The following is a 10,443-nucleotide window of genomic DNA, read 5'->3' on the forward strand; positions in this document are numbered from 1 at the left end:
CCAGAGGAATAGGTGGCCGAAACCTCGTGAAACAACTAAAAAAAAAGATGAGGATAATGGTTCGCAATAAATAAAATTAATACATATGTATTTATATATACGTGTGTGTGTGTGTGTAAGATTTAGTCATATTTAAAATTAAATTTATTAAAAAGCATGTAATGTGGTAAAAAACAAAAACTAATTGAATAAAAATCATTTTCTAAAATTCATAAAAAGTTTTAAAATCCAACGCACTTCGGGAGATCCGCCATGCTTTAGAATGTGGTGAAGACAATAGCCTTCGAACGCGTCAAGGCGATGTAATACGAGACCGTAATGCAGGGGGAAGGGTGCTCTTCTAAAGGGAGAAACAGAAATACCAACATCTCGTCAATCTGGACACCATATTTTCGGTAATTTCGTCTGGCATGAAAAATGTAATGGTTTCCATTAGAGAAATATGATGCAGAATCTGGTTGTTGTTGTGCTTTAGGCTTTGTTTTTTACGGCACATCAACCTTTTTAGGGTTTTTAATGCAAAATCCAGTTGATAAGTCTCTCCTTCCTACGACTAAAAAGATATTAAATAGGGTCAGAACGTGTGATTTGAAAAGTCAGCGCCCTTTATAAATAGTATTCTGGTCAGCACATGAAATAAATAAATGATGCTCAACAAAATAGAATCACATAATCCGTACGAAATGACTTAATAGATATTCTAGAATAAGACGAAAATATGTGTATAATTGAACAGGATTACGCAATTTCCACAGCAGAAACCACATTATGACGGCAAGCCACGCAGCCCGTTGAACATGACCGCATTCCGTGTGGTCATTCGGTGCGAGATGTAGGGACAACTCTTCAGAAAGCTGCCTGTTTATTTAATTGCCTGTATCTACCACGCAACCAGGGTCGAGAAAATGACCCATTTGGTACGTGATATGGAACAGTAGAAGGAGTGAGCATCGAAACTTGATGTGTGTTATCCGCCAGGTGACTCGGTGTATTTGTGTAAAACGCAACCATGCACAGACCAACGACTTTACTTGCCTTCCCAACTTTAACCCTAACCCTATATATATATATATATATATATATATATATATATATATATATATATATATATATATATATATATATATATATATATCGGATATTTACTTTATTTCCTCGAAGCACCACCAGTAACGCAGACAAAATAAAAAGGAAACTAAGTATAAGAAAGGTGTTTCCGAAAAGTGCGGGTGCCATCAAATGTATCAGAAATATCTATTTTTAGATGTATTTTTAATAATAATAATATATATATATATATATATATATATATATATATATATATATATTATTACCTTGTTTTCAAAAAATGTTCTAATAATACCTTGAAAAATATGTTTATGTGTCTTTTTTTTCATTCATATATATATATATATATATATATATATATATATATATATATATATTCAGTAAAGTGATTTTCAATTTAAAAATTTAAAAAAAAAAAAAAATTTTTAATTTAAAAATCAAATTTTAATTAAATTAAAAATCAGTTTCATAAGAAGGAACAACAACAACTTTGTTGTTCCTTCTTATGAAACTGATTTTTAATTTAATTAAAATTTGATTTTTAAATTAAAAATTTTTTTTTTTTTTTTAATTTTTAAATTGAAAATCACTTTACTTTATATTGAATTAGCTCTAGGACATTTAACTATCGAGCTTATTATATATCTAAATTACAACGAGCATTTCCTGTATTTTAATTAAACTAGTAATTTCACTGTTACATTAAAATACACTTAGCTCTTTCGACTATTATTCTAATCTCCTTTAAATTATATATATATATATATATATGTATGACTGCACGCATACACAGATACACACACACACATACATAGATATCATATTAAATACCCAACACACATACATATAATTATTTCGACAGCCAGAGAACGTCGCAGCACCCAAAAGCCATGACAGCCAAATGACCAGAACTTCAAGACTCAAGTCTCGCCCTCATTCGGGCTCATCACTAACCCCATCGCTTTTGTAAAGAGAGCAAAGTCAGATCAAATATCGTTTTTTTCATGTAAGATGAATTTAGCTTTCCAAAAGGAGGCATTTCGAATTATAACAAACTAAAACTTCCTGTCTAAAAGTACTTCTTCACTAACCGAGGATAAAATAGACTGTCAACACAGAACTGATACTACATTTTGTTCTCTACCAAAGACGGTACTATTAAGGCTTGGCATAGAAATACGCCAGTACCTTCATTTTTTATGAAGATAATATGAATAATATAATAGTCGGCATTGAGGTTGCGATGCATGTAAGTGAGCTTTCTTTAGTCCTCTCCCACCGCAGGAACTTAGATACCAGGGTCAAAAAGTGGGATTGAGAAGTCAGCGCCTTGACCTGTTAAATATGCCTGGGCAGCCCCGATGGCATTTTCCAGAGAGGATGCCTAAGTTCATTCGTAATAAACTAACCCTTTCTTAAAGAGAGGAGGCAAAGCCTAGGAGGATGGATGTCCTAGAACTACACAAAACAAAACCCCCACCTCAAAATCAACAGGGATCGAATCATTACAGGAATGCTCCAATCTCTGTTGATTTTGGGGGCCGAGGATAAAAATCTCTAACCGAGAACTGTACCTGAAATAGTGTTACCACATCTGGGTTGGTGTACAAAGCAATAGCCTCTCTCTCTCTCTCTCACTCTCTCTCTCTCTCTCTCTCTCTCTCTCTCTCTCTCTCTTTGACAGAGTGTAAAAAAATATGTAACATAATGTTCTGTAGCCGATGGGTGTATAACATTATTGCCAGTTTATATAAACGGCGTCTATTTTCTTATTCCCTTTAACGTTGTGATATATACAGTGTGTCGTCTAGTGTCGAAAAATGTTATTCTATTGTTATAAAATGTTCAGAAATACATGTAGTTAATAAATGAGGCACATAATTTTTTATAGTCAACCTGTCTTACAATCAACGGATAACTATATTTGTTTGTCGCAAATAAAAAAAAAACAATAAAAACACATAATTTCTTATTTGTCCAACCCCCGAAACAATGTCATAACAACTAGTTATATTTTCCACGGGTTTTATTCGTCTTATGGCGAATAAAACCCGTGGTCGAAGTTTTGTTGAAATTTGGCACGCCAAGTCTTTTTCTACATTTTTCTGGTTCTGTCCCTTGTTGTTTGCAATACGTTTTTCGACAATTTATTAGCTTGATCTCTACTAACTTCGTGTATCTCCGTCAGCAAAGCAGACCACATTGCTTGTCGTCCACATAAGCCTAATCCTTGTTTACTTAACTAGCCAAATTCCAATAAAAAAATTCTAAATCGACTTTGTTTCTTTTATTTCTAAGTAAAATTCATGGCTAAACATTTCAAGGTGTACATTTCCAAAATCTAATTGTTTTATTTTTTATAATAATAATCGACCAGGTTACTCCACTGATTTCTATTATGTCAATGCAATACAATAAAATTTCTGGACGAATACTCAGCATAGTCCGATCTTTCCTCGATAAGAGTAAAAACCAGGTTTAAACAACATAATATTAATGATAGTGTTCCCCAGTCGTTGATTGCAGGACATACATTATTCATGATATTCAAAAATGGCCTCTCCGCTATGGGTACATTTGCTGATGACACAATGCACTACAATATATATGAGGAAAAAAAAACGAATGTAACATACCCAATGCAATGGCAGAAACTCTACGAAATTACCTGCAATTTTTAATGGTCTACGACTTTAAGTGGATGATGGAATAAATTAACGGGAATGTGTTATGCTACTAAGACAAAACTTTCATTTAACAACTATAAAATCTTTTTCAACCAATGATTGCAATGATAAATAACGCCCGACTTAAAAGTCCATCAATCAAACTTCTCTGCTTAACATTCAAAGGTAACATAAATTGGAACATTGATGACAATGCTAAGTCTGCTGCTAAGAAGTTTGGCCTACTGTGCTAGAAAATTACTCCGATCATAGAGCAACCTATATCTTTACAAAGCGAAAGTTCACCCATGCATGGAGTGTTGTCGGCACATCTGGGCTGGTGCATCTATAACTTGTCTCTTTGTCTCAAACAAGGTGATAAAAATGTCTCAAATCTAATGTGCTCCACACTGTCGACAATGCTCGAACCTCAGACGCATCGTCGTAATGTCTCATTGCTGTGACTGTTTACAAGTACTTTAATGATGTAATGGAATAAGATCTGACGAACTCATAGCAGTTGTGCCCCCTCGTTACTATTTAGATCCCCACATGCCGCAAAGGCAGACAAAATACAATAGTTTCATCCCTTGCAATTCCCTACATGTTTCCTGTCGCCCTTGACTGTGCTAACTTGCAGAAGTTTACAAACGGTCTAGATGCCCACTGAATGGTGCTTATGCGTTAAATTGTTGCGGAAAGACTTGCAGAATCTTTAAGCACACCTCTCCTGAATCGGCACTGTTTTAATTCCAGCTGTAAGTATTTTTAATTATATTTAATTATTTTTAATTATTTTTAATTATATTTAATTATGTTTATTTATTTTTAATTATATTTAATTATGTTTAATTATTTTTAATTATATTTAATTATGTTTAATTATATGTAATTCCAGTTGTAAGTATAAGGTGTCCCAAAAGAAACTGATAGTTAAAAAAATTCATAGCTTTCTCATTTTTTTATATTTTTCTTTTATTTTTTTTTTTGATCACCGAGAGCAATCCTTTCATGGACATCATGAGTCGTTACACTACTAATGAACGGATATTTATCGTAGAGTCGCATTTTCGGTTGAATGAGTCTATACAAGAAACTCAAAGAGGATTTCGACGAAATTTCAACACAAGAAATTCCTCTACTCCCAATGCAATAAAGCCAACCACAATAAATGCCCTTAAAAACGATATAGAGGAAGAAATTAGGGCCACTAGCCCTGAAACATCAAGGGATGTACTGGAAAATGCCCTACAGAGAGCACAAGAGTGTGAAAATGAAAATGGTGGACATTTGAGTAACATCATTCTTCATAACTAAAATTAGACATTGTTAAAAACATACTCTTGATTAAGTGTTGTAAATAAAATTAGAATAAGTAGACTAGGATATATTACTATATCTCAAAGAATCATAGAGAGGCTCATCTGCCTACAGATGAAAATTGGTAAGCATAACTTAAATATTAAGGAAGTTAATCAAATTTAAAATCCGTCAGCTTCTTTTGGAACACGCTGTATATTATCATAACAAAGATTCATACATAATTTCAGTCAGATGTGTTTTTATTAAAATATAGGATAGCCATAGTTATTACATCATAATCCATCCATAGCCCCTTAAGGGGCATAGGCTATCTACAATTTTTGTGGATGTTTCTGTAGCGATGAGTTCTTTTTAAAGGGTGAGGGTACATACAGCGCCTAGCCTTCCCAAATGGTCACCCATCTGGTACTGGCCAGGTTCAACGTTGCTTAATTTTGGTGATCTGGCGAGAACCGGTATGTCCACGTGATTGTTCCGTACTATTACATCATAATGCAATTATATAATTAATATGAAATGTGATAGTGTTTTGAAGTTGTGTCATTTATGTTAAACGAGCTTGGGTGCCCGGCGTTGCCCGGGTGTTTAGAGGTGTGTGTTGAGCAAAAAAAAAAAGAAAAGTGGTAGTAGGCAGGAAGGCTCGAACCCGTGACGTGAAGACGCAAAAGAAAGTGATAGAAAACCTGATGTCTTACCGCTACTACATGACGCGACCGGAAGTTCGGAACGTTAAAATTAGGCAAATAGGATGACTTGCACAAATGGCTCGTAAAAATCGACTCCTCCTTGTAGAAAAATTTCCAGTTGAGAGTGAAGGAATTAATGATTTTAACCAATTTTTCGATATTTGTCGTCCGAGACGTGGTATCTTCAAAATGATCCCGATCTTGTGAAAATCCGTCGCCTCTGTCGAATATTTTTGGCATACACACATACATACATACATACATACATACATACATACATACATAATACATTAAAACAGACAGGTGAGATTTATAGTATAGATTATTCCCCAATGTTGACTGGTTGCGTGAAAAGAGATAAATCATAACGGGGAAAAGTTGCTACTCTCTGATGGGAACATTAAGAGTGTAGCCAATTCGACTTCCTGGACAACTGACCAGTCCCATCGTTGTTTAACTTTTCTGATCTTGCAAGAACCGCCGTTTTAACGTGATTTGACAGAAGTTTAATTGTTACGTAAACAGATAACTTACTCCTCGCCGTCCGCTGTTTGTCACGATTAAAAATAGTAGTCGCTTACGTTCTAAGTTTCAATATGCCTTGTTTGGAGTAAAAGAGAGTAAAAAAAAATAGGTCGTGCAGCTTATGCATCGGCGCAGAGTTTTTTTTTTTTGTTTTTACAAAAGAGTTATCACTTATCAAGGCCCGGAGGCCACTCAAGGATAAGGGTTAATGAGTGTAAGGAGGTCAATGGAACAATATCGTAGTAATCGTTAGTAGTGGAAATTTGGTAAATTTGATTACTTAAGGAGAACGGTTCATCAAGAACTTGTTTACGTTGGACTTGAAGACGACCATATTGTCGTCAGCTGGAAAGCAGAGAAACAGGAAAGAGTTCCATAGGCGTGCAGTTCTAATAAACAAGCATTTTCCACGGAATCTGTGTTAAGGTTTAAGCATAGATAAAGAATGGGGGAAATTATTGATAGTGGTTTTATCTAGACAAGTGTTTTTTATGAAAGTTTGGCAAGAGGGGGGCATAGATTTGAGCTCAGACGAGGGCTTGCTATTGAAAAAACTACAGAGTAGATACAGGCTCGCGACGTCTCTTCTGTGGGGAAAGAGGTTGTAGGGAAGAGAAAAGAGCATCCCCCACTAGATTTCGAAGTCTAGTTTAAACTTTAGCAAAGCAGGATAAGACTTCTTGCATCATTTTGTTTTTCTTGCAAATACTTCATCCAAATGTGATCATATAAACGTATTATATTCGTACCCTTTAACATAAAATAATCATATTCACATGATTAATCACTAAATTTCGCTCAAGAGATCCTTAGATGCAAGAAATATTCTCATTTGGGCTTCTTTTCTCGAATTGCTTACCTCGGAATTCCCTCATGCGCTTAGTTTATCCGACAGTACGAACAGGCCGAATTTTAATGTACTGCTGCCGAACGTCCGACCCCGTTTAACACCTAAAGATCTGCCACTTCCTAGTTATATTCTTGCAACACGATTTGTTCATGGTAAATAAAAATAATAGTAAAATCATAAAATGCCAGACGAGAATCTCGCGAGAGTTCCTTTTCTTGTCATCGTCGAAAGATAGCGACCAAAAACTGATCAAGAGGAAATATGTTACTTTCCCTTATCATTCAAATTTCAAGAGGCTGAGTCAGATTCAAACAAACTGATTCGGACTTTTCCAGCGAATTAATGCAACTGACATCGATAATTGACCGAAAACCTTGCACCAAAGGTTGTTTGCGCAGACACTACCGGAAGATATTTTATCACTGATTTCGATTGAACCGGAGGAGGGCCACTTTTTCGATCACGATCTCTGAACTTTCGAATGTATTTACAGGGAATTTTGAATGCGCCAACAACGCGGATATTGCGTACAAAATTAAAGAAGTGGTGGCCAAATTTATCGCCTTCCCTTAGATAACGATTGAATTGTTTTTATTTACCAAACGTTTTGAATTGGATTGAAGTTTTCTGATTAAGCGACTCCTATAGCAATTCCAGTGTCGCAGAGTTATCGTAACCTTTCTGAAGTTTTTATATGAGGATTATTCGTATTATCTGGGTTCTTCGGATTAAGGTTCTCTATTCTTTTGTATGTTGTTTTCACAACGTTTCGGTCGATGTAACATCAGACCTTCTTCAAGTGTATCTTGTCGAATACGTGAAGCTTTCAGCAAAACTTGAAAATTGTTCTGTCAAATTCGGGAATCTGCTCAGTATTATAAACAAAATCCTTTATTAAATCCAATGGGGTAGCATGCTCTTGTTCCTTCAGGCATGACTAGGTAAAAGTCTTAAATAATTCGCAATTGTATTTTGAGTGTCGCCCGACGGAACGGGGGAAAGGATTTTATAGAGGCTTCCCTTTGAAATTTCATGTAGATTCCTGAGTTCGACAGAACGATTCTAGACTTCGACATGATACACCTGAAGTAGGCCGGACGTTACCTCGAGCTAAACGTTGTGAAAATAACTTTCAAGACGAGAAGAGTAGTCAGAAGAATCCAAATAATATGAACATACGGTACGTTCCTCAATCTGATTTTAATAAATTTAATTACAGCCTGTGACATTGATTGTACTTCATATCGACCTAGATTATAGAGGGATCGAGACTTAATCCTGAAACTTCGACCTTAAAACTAATCCTGGATTATACGATTTAGTTGCAGCATTGAAACCAATGAATTTTCCCGTTGCGTTTCAGATATCAGTGATTGAAATAGACAAGAGTCCTGGTTAAAGTTCAGCCATAAGCGATCTTGAACTAAAAAAAAAAAAAAAAAAAAATGCTCCCAGCCGCGACGGACGTAAATATAAATCCAGGCCCTTGCACTTAAAAATGAGGTCCTGTCTAAAATCCCAGCAAGCAATCTATGTCACACAGTCGGACTGTTGTTATAAAAATATTTTACAGATATTTATCCACGAATAAGATTGTTACATTTCGTCTTTTTTGTCGCGTACAAGCGACTCTATAAGTCATTCCGTCGGTCGGTCGGTCGGTTGGCCGGTCGGTCTGTCGGTCTGTCAGTCGGTCTGTCCGTAACACTTTTGTGCTTCGCTTTTTGGCCAAGATCAAAGTGTAGTATCTGTTCCAGCAGATATTGCAAGCAAAGACCGTATGTGGGGGCAACCCCACATATAAGACCTTGTTCAATGTAGGAACAACCCTTCATACCAATTGTCACTATTCAGCTCCCCTACTCCCCGGGGAGTTGATCCCCATGTCCCCTTCACTCCTCTCATTAAAAATCGGCTTTGTTTCTAATTTGCTCGGTGGGGGGTGCAAATAAATACCAACCCAACATATAAGACCTTGGTCAATATAGGGGTAATCCTTCATACCAAGTGTCATTATCCAGCTCCCCTACTTCCCGGGGAGCTGGTCCCCATTTCCTCTTCACTCCTCACATACAAAATCGGCCTTATGCCTAATTTGCTCGGTAGGGTAGCAAATAAATACCAACCTCACATATAAGACCTTGGTCAATGTAGGGACGACCCTTCATACCAATTGTAACTATCCAGCTCCCCTACTCTCCGGGGAGTTGGTCCCCATTTCCCCTTCACTCCTCACATTAAAATCGGCTTCGTGCCTAATTTGCTCGGTGGGGGAGCAAATAAATACCTTTTTCTTGGTCTTTTAGCCAAGATCAAAATGTAGTATCTGTTACGGCAGATACTGCAAGCAAAGACCATATGTGGGGGCAACCCCACATATAAGACCTTGGTCAATGTAGGGGAATGCTTCATACCAATTGTCACCATCCAGCTTCCCTACTCCCCTGGGAGCTGGTCCCCATTTCCCCTTCACTCCTCACATTAAAAATCGACCTTGTGCCCAATTTGCTCGGTGAGGGTGCAAATAAATACCCTTTTCTTGGCCTTTTGGCCAAGATCAAAGTGTAGTATCTGTTATTACTACATGCTTTACTTATTGTGATATAAAGCGGGGTGTTATATAAGGGTCTTATTATTATTATTGTTATTGTTCTTTGTTAAAAGTGAGAGTCTTATTATGAGTGATGCTGTTGAGAGTCTTATTAGAAGCACAGTCTTAGAGTCTTAGAGAGAGTGTTCGTTTTATAAAGCATGTCGTTGTTTCTGTTATGAAGAGATTGTTGTAAGAGATATTAGGGAGAGTTTTATTATGATTATTCTTCATAAAAAATGTTCATACTTAGAAGTGTTGATATGGAAGCTCTTTGAGTGAGGAGACAGTGTTCAGACAGTCTTCAGACAGTCTTAGTTCACATTGTAGATATGAGATGTGTATTTCAGACATTTTATAACACAGATATATATAAACATATAATAACAATTTTCACTTTACCTTTTGGTAGAATCACAACACAAAGACGACGTTTATAAAAACACATGATGGGTTTATTTCTTCTCACGACCGGCCGTGGTTTTCTCATCAAGAATTCAAAGCTTCACATATTAAGTTTCAAATGACCGTCTCGCTTTTAGACGTTCGAATTCCAAACTGCAGACTATCGTCTGTCGTCCTCAAAACTGCCTCTGACTCTCCCCCAGTTTCTCCTTTTTTAACTCTAAAGTTTTCTAACTATATCTAGAACTTCCCATTTTTCCATGACGTCATACACATGTTAAAACATGTGTCTTCTTTCACGTGTTTTGGACATGCGTGTCCAAAACTTTT

General features: G+C 36.2%; 1 pseudogene; it reads left to right on the forward strand.

The window, feature by feature from the left end:
* The first annotated feature begins 9,648 nt into the window (after positions 1-9,648).
* Positions 9,649-9,771, forward strand: LOC145256005 (U2 spliceosomal RNA; annotated as a pseudogene).
* Positions 9,772-10,443: the final 672 nt, after the last annotated feature.

The sequence above is a fragment of the Euprymna scolopes genome, chromosome 31 (genome assembly GCF_053919585.1).
Source record: "Euprymna scolopes isolate OS-2025 chromosome 31, ASM5391958v1, whole genome shotgun sequence".
Lineage (NCBI taxonomy): Eukaryota > Metazoa > Mollusca > Cephalopoda > Sepiida > Sepiolidae > Euprymna > Euprymna scolopes.